The sequence below is a fragment of the Lampris incognitus genome, chromosome 5 (genome assembly GCF_029633865.1).
Source record: "Lampris incognitus isolate fLamInc1 chromosome 5, fLamInc1.hap2, whole genome shotgun sequence".
Taxonomy (NCBI): Eukaryota; Metazoa; Chordata; class Actinopteri; order Lampriformes; family Lampridae; genus Lampris; species Lampris incognitus.
In genome coordinates this window covers 6,027,038-6,044,967 of record NC_079215.1, presented here as the reverse complement: position 1 = coordinate 6,044,967, position 17,930 = coordinate 6,027,038, and the positions used below count along the sequence as shown (strand labels likewise).

Genomic DNA, 17,930 nt, shown 5'->3' with positions numbered 1-17,930 from the left:
GAAAGCCTGCACTACACCAACGGCGAGACGATCACCTGCCATACACATTCTGCTCACGCCCGCCTCCATCAATTGTTCGCTCTCGCTCGGGAGATTTGTATCCCTGTTATGAAGGAGGGCCGCAACGTTGGACGCTGTTACTTTCTGCCGGCTGTCGACTACATTTCATGATGTCTGCGTATCCTCGGCTGGGGCGGAAACATGAGGCCAGCGGGTCAACTGTGAAACTCCATCCAGCCGAACCGCCTACCCCGCTTCCCAGGGTGGCGGGGATGCTGGAGCCTATCCCAGCAGGCGTTGGGCGGCAGGCGGGGAGACGCCCCGGACAGGCCGCCAGGCCGCCACACAAGGCCTCATCTTGCCATCCCTTCAAATCTCTCCTCTTCCCCTAAATAATTTCTCATATATACTCTTTTTCTGTATCGATTCGGCGAGGCTCTCGGTGGAAGACACGACATGAACATAACAGGAGACATGGGGGGTGGTGGGGGGTGGGGGGGGCTTTATTTTTTTTCAAACAGACAAGGCATTTTTGACAGGGTAGGTTTGGTAGACAAAGACGGAGAAACAGACGATGATGACAAGAGGGAGGAAGAACGGTACGGTGAGAGAGAGGCAGGAGATGTGGGACTTAGTAAGGTCTGCTGTGTAGTAAGTTCATCACACACATACACACACACACACAGACACACACTTGCATATATACAAGGGTGATACTGTGGCGCTAGTATTCACTGGGTTCGGGAAAGTTCAGGTTTAGCATCACCCGCAGCCAGTGACAGGGCCGCCGCAGGTAAACAACGCATGCAGCATAATAAGGAAATGCAAAAATATTCTTCAAGAGGTTTCCCAAAGAAAAGATAAAAAAGAGGCTGCCGACATAAAGAGCCGAGACGCGGCGGTACACAAAAGCCTCGGCCCCGCTGCATTTTCCTCGTCCACAGAGAAAACGTCAAAATATCAAGAGTCTACCGCCGCACTCCCTATGCCGTCTCTCGACGGTCTGAGAAAAATGTAAACACGTAAAGCAAAAAAAAAAATCTATAAAAGGAAATAAATTAGACAAGTGCTGGTGTTTTTTTTTTTAAGTGATTCCCACCGATAAATCCACAAAACAAGGAAAGTGGAAGGGAAAAAAAAAATCTATGGTTGCCCATAAATAGCGAACAGCTGCGATGGCAGACAGCGGCCGTAAAACAAAAGCAGGATGGGTTTGTAAATCAGCACACCACTCACAAGCGCCGCTTTCCGTTTCCAGTCTTTCTGGCCTTTGTGTCACATCAGTAAACAGCAAATGATGGATAAGCCCCCCAAAAAACACAGCCCACTGTGTTGGCTCGCAGGCAGCACGTTCAGCGTGAGGTCCTCTTCGCATCTAACACTTAGCCAAAAAGAGAACTGAAGTGTTTGTTTGTATTTCAGATGGACGCTGACGAGGTGTTGGTCAAATCATTTTTTTTTTGATCAATTTGATCTAAAAAAAAAAAAGAAGCAAACAAACAAAAAAGCTAGCCAGGTGCTGCACCTTCATGTAAAGAAAATGCTATTGCTAGGCGATGGCACTAAAAACATGCACAAAGTACTCATAGGTGAAGGCTAAATGTCCAAGCAAAGTGCATGACAGGGTTGGCTTTGTCCATTCTTGGTCTGCATGTATGTGACACCAAGCACGGACAGGACGGTTTCTCAAATAATTTCAATTTCTAAATCATCCCCAGAAAACTGTCAGCCGTTTACTGCTTCATCTGTCGCACAGATGAGCAGGAGCAGGCTTGGATGGGAATATTCCCCAAGAAGCTTCGGGGGTCGTTGTGGAACTACTTCAACGGTGCGTCTGTGGTCGGGGTTGTCCACTTGGTAAACACTCCCGCCTTTCCGCTTTGCTCTTCTAAAACCCGAGCCAGACTTCTGTTCATAAGCAAGCTTACAGCGACAGCGGACAGCACTTTGACCATTTGGGTTACTTGATCTCGTCCCAAGTGTTTGCAGAAGTAGCGGTCCTCTATGGCGAATTCAAGGGCACCAGCTGGTGAAGGGGTATAACATACAGTGCACCGTCTTGAACCTGTTGGAAGAGAGAGGGGAGAAAAAACAAACAATTCATGCTCGGGAGACGTCATGCCAACATGAGCGTGTCTGATTTAAGCAAGGATGAAAACACTATCGGGGTTATTCACAAAACTCACACAGGTGCCATATAACAACGCTGTAGGGGATAATAGCATGGCGTAGGCATTGTCCCTTTTTGTGAATGGGGATTGCCACTTCGGATTTAACTCTATGTTGATGACATCCCCCTTCTGATATATTGCCATTCATAAAATGAGCAATTCACAAAAGAAGGCTGCTTGGAAAAAATACCACTGTGGCAAGGTATTAGTTCATATCTGTTGCCGTCATCAAAAAAGTTTGATTAAAAACAAAATATCTCATATGGTACTAGCTTAAAAGTTACAACAATTTGACAATTGTTGTCAGTGCCATCCTTGGAAACAGGGGTTAGTAGAGTCTATACATTTAGTTCCATTTGGTAATTGGCAGTTCATTTGAAATTTTATATTATGGACTACATTTAAGGACCAGTTTCCCTCCAACTGCTTTGGATTCATGGCAAACATTTCAGTTATAGCATTGTGAGTTCATGAGGGAGAGAATCATTTGTTAGACAAGAAATAACGAGCTGTACGATTCCAAAGACGTCTTGCCCCCAGCGATGACAAGTTCCTCTCTTAAAACATGGCGTTGTGATGCCAAAAACATCAGTTTTCTTTGCCTCTCAGACCTACCTAGTTGTTTGCGACCCATTGTGCATGCATATGGACGTCCAGGGGGCGGGGAGGGTATTAAATTTACATATTAGTTTTGACTGGCTTTCATCCAAGCTACTGCTGAGTGTGAAGCCAAAGTGTGTCTCTACAGATTTGGCCAATGTGAGGATATTCTTATGAATAAGTTCAGGTTATGATGATTTTGTGTGGCGTAGTGCTTTTAATGAGTTTTGCAGGCCTCGGATGTTTTAGGGAGTGTCGAGCATGTGGTTCTCCATAAGAGTTCACATACTTTTTTACCAAAGGTTTTCAATGAATTTTCCATGTCTTCTCCATCACTTTTAGCTTAATTTCTATGCCCAAAAGAAGGTATTTAAAAAAAAAACCAACCTGCATAATGAAAAGGTGTCTTTCAATACTATATATATGATGTAGAACTCGGTCTAGTCTCTCAACAACTTTTGAAAGCCGCATATTGTACTTGTCCACTTGAAGTCACTAATTGTTGAAACTGAACTTGCCCAGTATACTGTTGACAAGCTAGCTAGCTAGCTAAATTGATGGGGAAGCTAGCTAGCTAACTGAGACACGTGTAAGCATACAGAGACAAACTGTTGCATGCACTCAAGACAGACATTTTAAATCCGTGCCGTAATGGTTAAACCTGCTGTTACTTTTGAAAAAAAAAACAAAAAAACAAATTCAAATTGTAAAACAATCTTTAACAGAGTTAATGCTACTGAAGTCAGGTTTACGTGACTTTTCCCAAAACTTTCACAAAATTAAGATTTTCCATAATGTTTCCAGGGCCTGGAAATTGTATTTTCAAAATTTTCTGACATTTCCAGCTTTTTCGTGGCCCCACCTCAACGATGTTTACCTGCTGTGTAACGTCTGGAAACTCCCAAATCAGATGGCTGGAATAACTGGTATGACAAATGAACATAAAGTAGAACTTGGCAGAATAGAAAAAAAAACAAGGCCCAGAGAGTAAACCAACGGTGTAGAGCTCTTGAAACCTTGAGTGTTTTCCCATCTGAGACACTTAAACACTTCCGACCTCCCCCCAACAACACTTCAGACACAAGTGAGAGGAGCTTTTGATTGGCTGACGGTGTGTGTGTGTGTGTGTGTGTGTGTGTGTGTGTGTGCGTGTGTGTGTGTGTGTGTGCTATTGTGTAAATCTACAACTGAACTCGGTTGAAAAAGAGCTTTCACTTTGCAAACACCTGTTATAAAATTAGAAATTCCAGTTCAATCAGTTCATAAGGGTTTTTGGACAATCTTAATTATCATTTTGCTTCAAGGCCAACAACTGTCAGAGCTCTGCTGGGTCCATTATTTGCTTTTCCAAAAATAAAAAAATGTTTACCATGCAGACCTCTCTTCTGATTGAAATGAAGTGACGTGGAGTGGAAAATTGAATATTTCCATGTGCCAGCGCTACCAAGAGGAATGTGTGAATGTTTGCTTCATTCTGCGAGCCAGGTGGATCTGGTTTCTTATGAAGGCCCCCGGGCGTAGTCCAGATAAACTGCTCAGTCCTGCCTTTGAGTTTCCTTCTCCTTTCCTGACCTTTGATGGCGACTGTTTGCTTTTGGGAGATTCTGTTTTCGCCGCCTTATTTCTGAACCTGTTCCAGGCTGCCCTTTGCAACTCCTATTTTTCTTTGCAGGTTTTTATTCATTTATTTATTTATTTATTTTTGGGCTGGCTTCCATTTGGGGGAGATTGTTAATTTCCGAACCAAGTCCCAAAATACGAGTTCCTCTGTGGCAAACCCACACAAGGCGTTGCTACGTGGGCAGACAAACCCCTGAAACGTTGACGTTGTCACCAAGTCGACTAACTCCGCATGACGTCAGTGGGGCAGAAACGAATGGGAACAAATGGAAAGACCCCCCCCCCCGAGGACCGTTCAGGCCAATACGTTTTGTGTTTTTTGGGGGGGGGGGGTTTTTGGAGCTGGCGATAAGAACTCTAGACGCCTCTATCAGTAGATGTTATCTCGTGCAGAACAAGGACACGAGACGGGCCGCGGCTGCAGAGACGTCACATCTTCGGGGTGGACCGTCTGTGAAATCAAACCACAACGCTGTGCGTGGACCCTGTGGAGAAGGACATCGGCCCACCAGCGCGGCACACGGCCCCGGAGGTTTCCGGGCAACCTCAGGCGAGACCCAAACAGAGCCATTAAAATCCCTGCAAAGATAAAGCCTTGAGGGATGTGGCCCCTCCCTCCATTTCTTTAAATGCTGTTGGACATGAGATAGTCATCGTTTCAGGGGGCAACAGCTGTTTGGATATGGGTTTTTTTGGGGGGGGGGGGGCACAAATTAGGACGCCTAAGCCCGGGTACTTCAACTGATAGTAGTGTTCAGGCTGGATGACCTAGAGGTGAGGGACAGATTTCTGGCTAGATGTGGCCCATAGCAAATAAGCTACAAAATGTCACCGCACATTAAGACCGGGTCGCTTGTTTGTTTGTGCCAGATCCTGCCTGGACAAGATCCAGCACCCCTCAGGTTTGGACCGTCTGCATTTTGGCACCTATTTGCGAGGAGCCCGTACTTGTTGTGATGGGGGAAGTTAATTCCTGGATGTATTCCAGGGAAAACAAAATAAACGCTGAAGTTTTTCTACGTATTTTCCCTCAGAGAGACTCAACCTCCTCAGCTCTCCATGAGGATGAGCGACGACGGCGTTCGTCGCATAGTCGCCCAACGCACGCCCGCGAGCCAACGGCTTCTGTCGGTGGGAACCTGCCGCAGCTGAAATTCAATGCAAAAGGAAATAATAGTTGTTGACCTTTTTTTTGTCTCTGGGTGTGTCTGGACGTGTATGAATACGCTCATAAATTATTTATCGTCCATTCTGGATAACGGCTAATTGTTGACGCATTGCTATTCTTCATATACAGTGTAGCAAGTTGCAACGGTTGTAATGTTGTGTTAATTGTGTTTGGAGATTAATGTGCAGCTCGCAAGTAGTCGTTGGGTCATTTTTAAGCGATGCCGTTACCAGGACAACGGAGTACCGCGGGGGTGTCTATAGTAGGGGTGGGACGAAATATCGATACTGGGATATATCGGAATACTTCCTCAAACATTCACACCTTATCGAGACACCGGTGCCAAATATCGATATTGTATTAAAACATTGTTTTCCCTCGATCATGTTTCCCCCCCCAATATTTATTGATAGCAGTCAGACTCAAACAAAAGTAACAGAAGTTTAAGGGACAGAAAGAAGAAACAAACTGCCAGGGAATTTTATTTCACGTTGTAATGATGGCAACCAAGTTGCAGTTAGTGTGTGTGTGTCAGTTTGGGTTAAAAGGAGGCTAAGCTTAGGAGTCTATGCACTTTGTTGTACATTGTTTCCTGTCACTTGTCAAATGCTGCAAAACTGACACCACAACGCAGTGAATAAATAATCCCTTCGTTTTGCCAATTTAGGGGTATTTTTTTCTTCTTCAGTTACACAGATGTGATGTATCTTAGATGACTGTCTCGCCATATATCGAGTATCTCGGGATCGATGTATCGTGATACCACGGTTATTGTGGGCAACGATGTTATCGCGATAATATAATATCGCGATAATATCGTATCGTGATAGTACCACATCATGTTGATACAGTACCGCGATAATATCGCATCATGACAGTATCGTATCATGTTGATACAGTATCGCGATAATATCGTATCATGATAGTATCACATCATGTTAATACAGTATCGGGACAATATCGTATCATGATAGTATCGTATCATGTTAATACAGTACCGTGACAATATCGTATCATGATAGTATCGTATCATGTTGATACAGTATCGCGATAATATCGAATCAGGATAGTACCGTATCATGTTGATACAGTATCGCGATAATATCGTATCATGATAGTATCGTATCATGTTGATACAAAATCGCGATAATATCGTATCATGATAGTATCATATCATGTTGATACAGTATCGCGATAATATCGTATCATGGCAGTACCGTATCATGTTGATACAGTATCGTGATAATATCGAATCATGATAGCATCATATCATGTTAAAACAGTACCGCGACAATATCGTATCATGACAGTATCGTATCATGTTGATACAGTACCGCGATAATATCGTATCATGATAGTATCGTATCATGTTGATACAGTATCGCGATAATATCGTATCATGATAGTATCGTATCATGTTGATACAGTATCGCGATAATATCGTGTCATGATAGTATCGTATCATGTTGATACAGTACCGTGACAATATCTTATCATGATAGTATCGTATCATGTTGATACAGTATCGTGACAATATCGTATCATGATAGTATCGCATCATGTTGATACAGTATCGTGACAATATCGTATCATTATAGTATCGTATCATGTCGATACAGTATCGTGACAATATCGTATCATGATAGTATCGTATCATGTTGATACAGTATCGTGACAATATCGTATCATGATAGTACCGTATCATGTTAATACAGTATCGTGACAATATCGTATCATGATAGTATCGTATCATGTTAATACAGTATCGTGACAATATCTTATCATGATAGTATCGTATCATGTTAATACAGTATCGTGACAATATCGTATCATGATAGTATCGTATCATGTTAATACAGTATCGTGACAATATCTTATCATGATAGTATCGTATCATGTTAATACAGTATCGTGACAATATCGTATCATGATAGTATCGTATCATGTTGATACAGTACCGTGACAATATCGTATCATGATAGTATCGTATCATGATGATACAGTACCGTGACAATATCGTATCATGATAGTATCGTATCATGATAGTATCGTGTCATGATAGTATCGTATCATGATAGCATCGTATCATGTTGATACAGTATCGTGACAATATCGTATCATGATAGTATCGTATCATGTTGATACAGTATCGTGGCAATACCGTATCATGATAGTATCGTATCATGATAGTATCGTATCATGTTGATACAGTATCGTGACAACATCGTATCGTATCATGATAGTATCGTATCATGTTAATACAGTATCGTGACAATATCGTATCATGATAGTATCGTATCATGATAGTATCGTATCATGTTGATACAGTATCGTGACAATATGATATCATGATAGTATCGTATCATGATAGTATCGTATCATGTTGATACAGTATCGTGACAATATCATATCATGATAGTATCGTATCATGATAGTATCGTATCATGATAGTATCGTATCATGTTGATACAGTATCGTGACAATATCATATCATGATAGTATCGTATCATGATAGCATCGTATCATGTTGATACAGTATCGTGACAATATCGTATCATGATAGCATCGTATCATGATAGTATCGTATCATGATAGTATCGTATCATGTTGATACAGTATCGTGACATCGTATCGTATCATGATAGTATCGTATCATGTTAATACAGTATCGTGACAATATCATATCATGATAGTATCGTATCATGTTAATACAGTATCTTGACAATATCGTATCATGATAGTATCGTATCATGATAGTATCGTATCATGTTGATACAGTATCGTGACAATATCGTATCATGATAGTATTGTATCATGATAGTATCGTATCATGTTGATACAGTATCGTGACAATATCGTATCATGATAGTATTGTATCATGATAGTATCGTATCATGTTGATACAGTACCGTGACAATATCGTATCATGATAGTATCGTATCATGATGATACAGTACCGTGACAATATCGTATCATGATAGTATCGCATCATGATAGTATCGTGTCATGATAGTATCGTTTCATGATAGCATCGTACCATGTTGATACAGTATCGTGACAATATCGTATCATGATAGTATCGTATCATGTTGATACAGTATCGTGACAATACCGTATCATGATAGTATCGTATCATGATAGTATCGTATCATGTTGATACAGTATCGTGACAACATCGTATCGTATCATGATAGTATCGTATCATGTTGATACAGTATCGTGACAATATCGTATCATGATAGTATCGTATCATGATAGTATCGTATCATGTTGATACAGTATCGTGACAATATCATATCATGATAGTATCGTATCATGATAGTATCGTATCATGTTGATACAGTATCGTGACAACATCGTATCGTATCATTATAGTATCGTATCATGTTAATACAGTATCGTGACAATATCGTATCATGATAGTATCGTATCATGATAGTATCGTATCATGTTGATACAGTATCGTGACAATATCATATCATGATAGTATCGTATCATGATAGTATCGTATCATGTTGATACAGTATCGTGACAATATAATATCATGATAGTATCGTATCATGATAGTATCGTATCATGATAGTATCGTATCATGTTGATACAGTATCGTGACAATATCATATCATGATAGTATCGTATCATGATAGCATCGTATCATGTTGATACAGTATCGTGACAATATCGTATCGTATCATGATAGTATCGTATCATGTTGATACAGTACCGTGACAATATCGTATCATGATAGTATCGTATCATGATACAGTACCGTGACAATATCGTATCATGATAGTATCGCATCATGATAGTATCGTGTCATGATAGTATTGTATCATGATAGCATCGTATCATGTTGATACAGTATCGTGACAATATCGTATCGTATCATGATAGTATCGTATCATGTTGATACAGTATCGTGACAATATCGTATCATTATAGTATCGTATCATGATAGTATCGTATCATGTTGATACAGTATCGTGACATCGTATCGTATCATGATAGTATCGTATCATGTTAATACAGTATCGTGACAATATCGTATCATGATAGTATCGTATCATGTTGATACAGTATCGTGATAATGTCGTATCATGATAGTATCGTATCATGATAATATCGTATCATGATAGTATCGTATCATGTTGATACAGTATCGTGACAATATCGTATCGTGATAGTTTTGTATCATGATAGTATCGTATCATGTTGATACAGTATCGTGACAATATCGTATCGTGATAGTATCGTATCATGATAGTATCGTATCATGATAGTATCGTATCATGTTGATACAGTATCGTGACAATATCGTATCGTGATAGTATCGTATCATGATAGTATCGTATCATGATAGTATCGTATCATGTTGATACAGTATCGTGACAATATCGTATCGTGATAGTATCGTATCATGATAGTATCGTATCATGTTGATACAGTATCGTGACAATATCGTATCATGATAGTATTGTATCATGATAGTATCGTATCATGTTGATACAGTACCGTGACAATATCGTATCATGATAGTATCGTATCATGATGATACAGTACCGTGACAATATCGTATCATGATAGTATCGCATCATGATAGTATCGTGTCATGATAGTATCGTTTCATGATAGCATCGTACCATGTTGATACAGTATCGTGACAATATCGTATCATGATAGTATCGTATCATGTTGATACAGTATCGTGACAATACCGTATCATGATAGTATCGTATCATGATAGTATCGTATCATGTTGATACAGTATCGTGACAACATCGTATCGTATCATGATAGTATCGTATCATGTTGATACAGTATCGTGACAATATCGTATCATGATAGTATCGTATCATGATAGTATCGTATCATGTTGATACAGTATCGTGACAATATCATATCATGATAGTATCGTATCATGATAGTATCGTATCATGTTGATACAGTATCGTGACAACATCGTATCGTATCATTATAGTATCGTATCATGTTAATACAGTATCGTGACAATATCGTATCATGATAGTATCGTATCATGATAGTATCGTATCATGTTGATACAGTATCGTGACAATATCATATCATGATAGTATCGTATCATGATAGTATCGTATCATGTTGATACAGTATCGTGACAATATAATATCATGATAGTATCGTATCATGATAGTATCGTATCATGATAGTATCGTATCATGTTGATACAGTATCGTGACAATATCATATCATGATAGTATCGTATCATGATAGCATCGTATCATGTTGATACAGTATCGTGACAATATCGTATCGTATCATGATAGTATCGTATCATGTTGATACAGTACCGTGACAATATCGTATCATGATAGTATCGTATCATGATACAGTACCGTGACAATATCGTATCATGATAGTATCGCATCATGATAGTATCGTGTCATGATAGTATTGTATCATGATAGCATCGTATCATGTTGATACAGTATCGTGACAATATCGTATCGTATCATGATAGTATCGTATCATGTTGATACAGTATCGTGACAATATCGTATCATTATAGTATCGTATCATGATAGTATCGTATCATGTTGATACAGTATCGTGACATCGTATCGTATCATGATAGTATCGTATCATGTTAATACAGTATCGTGACAATATCGTATCATGATAGTATCGTATCATGTTGATACAGTATCGTGATAATGTCGTATCATGATAGTATCGTATCATGATAATATCGTATCATGATAGTATCGTATCATGTTGATACAGTATCGTGACAATATCGTATCGTGATAGTTTTGTATCATGATAGTATCGTATCATGTTGATACAGTATCGTGACAATATCGTATCGTGATAGTATCGTATCATGATAGTATCGTATCATGATAGTATCGTATCATGTTGATACAGTATCGTGACAATATCGTATCGTGATAGTATCGTATCATGATAGTATCGTATCATGATAGTATCGTATCATGTTGATACAGTATCGTGACAATATCGTATCGTGATAGTATCGTATCATGATAGTATCGTATCATGTTGATACAGTATCGTGACAATATCGTATCATGATAGTATCGTATCATGATAGTATCGTATCATGTTGATACAGTATCGTGACAATATCGTATCATGATAGTATCGTATCATGATAGTATCGTATCATGTTGATACAGTATCGTGACAACATCGTATCGTATCATGATAGTATCGTATCATGTTAATACAGTATCGTGACAATATCGTATCATGATAGTATCGTATCATGTTGATACAGTATCGTGACAATATCGTATCGTGAGCTACTCTGTGATTCCCATGCCTAGTCTATAGTGTTTGCCACATCGGTGTAGTGGTACACCGCTGGGACGTCTCTCTTTACCATCACCCGCTGGATCACCATGCCACTCATATTCTGGGACTTCATGATTCACAATTGAAGCAGTGAACAAGGGCATATAGGAGTTTAGTAAAGTAACTGTGAACAACACGAGAACCATTGGCAGTCATGCCAAAATGAGACGTCGCCCATTTACAAGAAACAAGTAGCAGCTTATTTGTCACGTTTACTACATGACAGGTGAAGTTTAGAAGATGATGAGGATGCTTAATTGCTCGATTGATTGGCCAAAAAAAAGTCTCGTAAAAAAGGTAAAATACATTTATATAAACAGGGACTTTACACTGTACTTGTGTGTGTGTGTGTGTGCTCGGGTTGAGAGACTAACCTGGAGGGGTCTTCCTCGATGGAGAAGATTCCCTTCAGCTTGATGCTGTTCATCTTATTCTCAAACATCCCATAACTCAGAGTCACCTGCAGAGACAGACCAGCGTTATATGGAAGCCCCACCGTGCGAAATCACCAGTAGGGACGACACTTGTTTTCAGTCGCAGACGGAGGAGTCGGGCAAAAACGTGCAGGGAAAACGTTCGAGAGGGGAAGGGGAAGGGAGTACGTTGGCGCTCATCTCAATATGACGCTTCTCTCTATGATTGACAGCTGCATCATGCAGGGAACTCCACGGTAGGTGAAGCTGTCAGGAGCAAAACTCTCCTACCAAAGAAGAGGCGTTTGCTGCTACGGCAGGACGGAGTAAAGATCTGCTCCGTTTCTTCTTCTGTAAATGGGGGAAGCTTTTAGGATGGAGTGTTCCAAAGCTGGGGAAACACCGGAAGTCTGCACGGCGTCCTGGGTGGATTTGGGATCCCCCATACAAACCAAGGCTTTGAAAATCCCGTGAAACCCTGAGAACTAACGTGATTAGAGTGGCAGCCAATAGCAGCTGGGTATTTTTAGGAGAAGGTGGACGTCAACACGCTATTGGCTGGTTTCAGTTTGGTGGCAGAAGACCCCTCATCTTCTCCCCAATCTCGCTCCCATTCATTCAGCGGACATTTTTTGAGAGTACATCTGCAAGTCCAGGATGACATTACCTTTCCCCCCTTTTCTCCTCAATTATATCCAGTCAATTACCCCACTCTTCCAAGCCGCCCCGGTCTCTGCTCCACCCCTTTTGCCGATCCGGGGAGGGCTGCAGACTACCACATGCCTCCTCCCATACATGTGGAGTCGCCAGCCGCTTCTTTTCACCTGACAATGAGGAGTTTCACCAGGGAGGGATCATGCAGGGAAGACCACGGAACACCCCCCCTGAACCAGAGGAGGCGCTAGTGCAGCGACCAGGACACATACCCACATCTGGCTTCCCACCCGCAGACACGGCCAGTTGTATCCGCAGGGACGCCCGACCAAGCTGGAGGTGACACGGGGATTCGAACCGGCGATCCCTGTGTTGGTAGGCAACGGAATAGACCGCTATACTACCCGGACGCCCCCAGGATGACATCACTAATAAGAATTATTGCATTTATCGAGAAGAGGAAAAAAATTATCCTCCCAAGTACAAAAAGAAAACGAGGGGACGAGAATTTAAATACACTTTTCCATTTGGTGGGACCTTTAAAAACCCACAACTCACAAGGTAAGTAAACTTTGCTGTGAATGTGTCGTTATAGTACAATAAGACTCATCAACATGCCCATCACAAAGTGAACAAAGTACGTAGTGATGCCTGTCTGTCTGCCTGTCTGCCTGTCTGCCTGTCTGTCTGCCTGTCTGTCTGTCTGTCTGTCTGTCTGTCTGTCTGCCTGCCTGCCTGCCTGTCTGTCTGTCTGTCTGTCTGTCTGTCTGTCTGCCTGCCTGCCTGTCTGTCTGTCTGTCTGTCTGTCTGTCTGTCTGCCTGTCTGCCTGCCTGTCTGTCTGCCTGCCTGCCTGCCTGCCTGTCTGTCTGTCTGTCTGTCTGTCTGTCTGCCTGCCTGCCTGCCTGCCTGCCTGTCTGTCTGTCTGTCTGTCTGTCTGTCTGTCTGTCTGTCTGCCTGTCTGTCTGTCTGTCTGTCTGTCTGTCTGTCTGTCTGTCTGTCTGTCTGTCTGCCTGCCTGTCTGTCTGTCTGTCTGCCTGTCTGCCTGTCTGTCTGCCTGTCTGCCTGTCTGTCTGCCTGTCTGTCTGTCTGCCTGCCTGCCTGCCTGCCTGTCTGTCTGTCTGTCTGTCTGTCTGTCTGTCTGTCTGCCTGCCTGCCTGCCTGCCTGTCTGTCTGTCTGTCTGTCTGTCTGTCTGTCTGCCTGTCTGTCTGTCTGTCTGTCTGTCTGCCTGCCTGTCTGTCTGTCTGTCTGTCTGCCTGTCTGCCTGTCTGTCTGCCTGTCTGTCTGTCTGCCTGTCTGTCTGTCTGTCTGTCTGTGGGTGCATTACATGACAGAGGACGTGTTTGACCTGTGCTGGTATGTCGCTGGGGGTGAGGAGCAGGAGGTTTTCCAGGTGAGAGTGGAACAGGGGGCAGTGCACCATGGACACCCCCAGCCTCTTCTCCACAATGAAGCCCACCGTACAGTCATCCGGCAGCCGGATCGCCGCCGACGTCTGCTGAAACCTGGAGCCGCTGTAACACGCGGGGATGCAAATGTGCACGTTAACACACATCAAGCGTCCAAATACATGGGACACACACACACACACACACACACACACACACACACACACACATACGTCTTGACAGAATACAGAGTTTAAAAACCATGGCGGTCAAAATGGCCGCCATGGTCGTTCTGGTAGTTTTTAAGTTCCGGTCGTTCTTTGGGACCGTTTCAATATTTATTTTTAAGTTCTTCTTTTACATTTCACGTTTTATCATAGACTACATTCATTCCCCAGCCCTTAACCCTTAACCTTGACCGTCATAACTACAAGCCTAACCTTAACCCTAACCCTAACCTAATCCTAATTCCAACCTTAACCCTAACCCTAACATAATCCTAACCTTAACCCTAACCCTAACCTAATCCTAATTCCAACCTTAACCCTAACCCTAACCTAATCCTAACCTTAACCCTAACCTAATCCTAACCTTAACCATAACCTTAACCTAATCCTAACCTTAACCCTTACCCTAATTTTAGCCTAATCCTAATTCCAACGTTAACCCCTAACCTAACCTTAGCCTAATCCTAATTCCAACCTTAAACCTTAACCTAACCTTAACCTAATTCTAACCTTAACCCTTACCCTAAATTTAACCAATCCTAATTCCAACCTTAACCCTTACCCTAAATTTAACCTATCCTAATTCCAACCTTAACCCTTACCCTAACCTTAACCTAATTCTAATTCTAACCTTAACCCTTAACCTAAACTTAACCTATCCTAATTCTAATCTTAACACTTACCTTAAATTTAACCTAATCCTAATTCTAACCTTAACCCTTACCCTAACCTTAACCTAATCCCACTTCTAACATTAACCATTACTCTAACTTTAACTTTATCCTAATCCTAACCTTAACCCTTACCCTTAACTTAACATATCCTACTTCTAACCTTAACCCTTACCCTAAATTTTACCTAATCCTAATTCTAACTTCAACCCTTAGCCTAACCCTAACCCAATCCTAATTCTCACCTTAACCCAAAAAACACTTTTATTTCATAATTATTTGCATTATGCAGCTAAATGATCTTTAACGTGTTTAAGTAGATTTTCATCTCTTCATATTTGAATGGAGTGGCGCCCCGGCGCCCTGTACTGGCCACTGTTGACGATCTCCAATAACCGATTGTTTCAGTGTTTATGTCAGCTGATGACGATATCGATATCTCCCGTTCCATCTCAACACCACCATGTGTACCCATTTCCACCAGCGGAGTTTACTTATTATCATACAGTATTTATAATGCCTGGTGCAGCTGCAGACATCTAATAAACGCTGCTTTATTAGTACCTGTCCTGGTTTATTGCTAAACACTACACAGTTTCCCAGTGTCCACATTCACCGAAGGAGAGCAGCACAAAGTACTTCAACTTAAATAGAGAATAAAAACATTACATTTATTTTGGCATAACATTTTCAAACGCCTTTGCTCTCGCATTTGTTCTAAAATAAGCCGGTGCCTGAAGGTTTCCCTGTAAACTGCTGACTCTCACCAGTGGATCACGAGTATCACCAGCGGCGAGCAGTCGGGGCCATCAGGGCCTTCTCTGCTGGCCCTGTCAAAATCAAAATCATAACTTGTTTTTCACAGTTAAAGTGAAGTCCGCCTCAAATGTGTCTGAATTAAACTACTTGTTTGCTCGCGGGGCTGAGCAGGGATTTCCTGCGTGGTCTGAACACATCACAGGTCCCTGGACCACCACTAGTATTACTGCTGGCCTTTCCTTGGGGGCCGAAGCTGCAAACTGATTACAACGTTAAGGACAGTATCATCAGCCAATCAGATATTGATGCGTGGTGACAGAAAGTCCCAGGGTCCTGAGATGTATCGGTGCTGGCCCCGGAGGCCTCATCAACTTTCAGCTTATTAGCCTTTGGCAGCAGTGGTGGCTGGCCAGTACAGGGCGCTGGGTTCGCCGCCCCCTTCAAATTTCAAGAGGTGAAAATCTGCTTGAATATAATTTAGTAGTTGTGTAATGCAAATAATGATGAAATAAAAGTGTTTTTCAGTCTGTGAGCGCCTGTCAGCAGCCATTAAATATTGGTTCCAAATGGTGTTTGGTTGATTCCTGTCTGAATACATATACTTCCTGTCTGAATGCATATACTTCCTGTCTGAATGCATATACTTCCTGTCTGAATACATATACTTCCTGTCTGAATGCATATACTTCCTGTCTGAATACATATACTCCCTGTCTGAATGCATATACTTCCTGTCTGAATGCATATACTTCCTGTCTGAATACATATACTTCCTGTCTGAATACATATACTTCCTGGGTGAGGGGCGCCGGCCAAACCACACCTTATGTAAGCCCTCGGACTTGTGGCGAGCAGGTGACCTGAGGCTGCTGTCTGATTGGTTTCTTCAGGTTGTCCAGGGGGCGCTGTTCTGTGCCGCCCCAGACACTCCCACTTTTATCGGCAGCGAGCTGGTACTGTTTTAATGTTTTTTGATCTAATGTGATTGGACAATTCTCGTGGCTGTCAATCATGTTCACACCCAGCACGATGCCTCGTCTCAGCTGTCAATCATCCACCGTCTACGAACCCTGATAAAGTATATGGGCTGCATGGTCCTTCTTAATAACTCTGTGACTGTGTGCACATTAAAGCAGCTGTCAGGTGTGCTGCGCCAAGGTAAATTGCGCCCCCCCCCAATCTTTTTTAGCGCCAGCCGCCACTGGTACACTGTCACTTCAAGTTACATGCCTGTGTGAATATCAGAAGGGCCTTCATTTCTTTGTAGGCGGTCTTTCCTTAAACGCCCGCCGGTGTTGTCAGCAGAAGATAAATGTGTCATCATATCGGTGCGACATATCGGGCGGGATTTTGATTATAACGATGATTCTAACGGGCCGAGGCGATAAGCAGCGTTTAATATCTCACTTCCTGTTTCCCTTCCCTCTCTCTTTCTCACTCTTGCTCCATCTCTCCATCATTCTCAGTCACACACTGTTACTCTTAATGACTCATCACCGTCTATTGTTTACTGTTTACTCTGCGAGCGCCTCCTCCTCCTCCCCCCCCCCACCCCCCGTCTCTCCCCTCCTCCCAGCAGAGAGAGAGAAGGGTGTTTGGTTGTTGTTTTTCTTAAGTCGACACGGGTGCCAGGAGAACCTCGTGTTGCCTCCTCACCTCGCCCAGGGGGCCATCTTCTCTGCCAGCCGCCGGCTCACACAGAATCCTGCACCTCCTGTTGCAAACCAGAAGCGCACCTCCCTCTGAGAGACAAAACACACACACACACACACACACACACACACACAGGATGAGAATCAAACTCACGACTAGAATAAGAGGTTGAATAAGACGAATAAGCAGAATGGAGCATCTGAAAGTGACTCTTAAAGATAAACACCACCACCCACAATGCTGTTCCCTGCCT

At 42.2% G+C, this 17,930-nt stretch overlaps 1 pseudogene; it reads right to left on the bottom strand.

The window, feature by feature from the left end:
- Positions 1-488: 488 nt before the first annotated feature.
- LOC130112670 (beta-1,3-N-acetylglucosaminyltransferase manic fringe-like) overlaps positions 489-17,930 on the bottom strand; it is a 91,329-nt pseudogene continuing 73,887 nt past the window's right edge.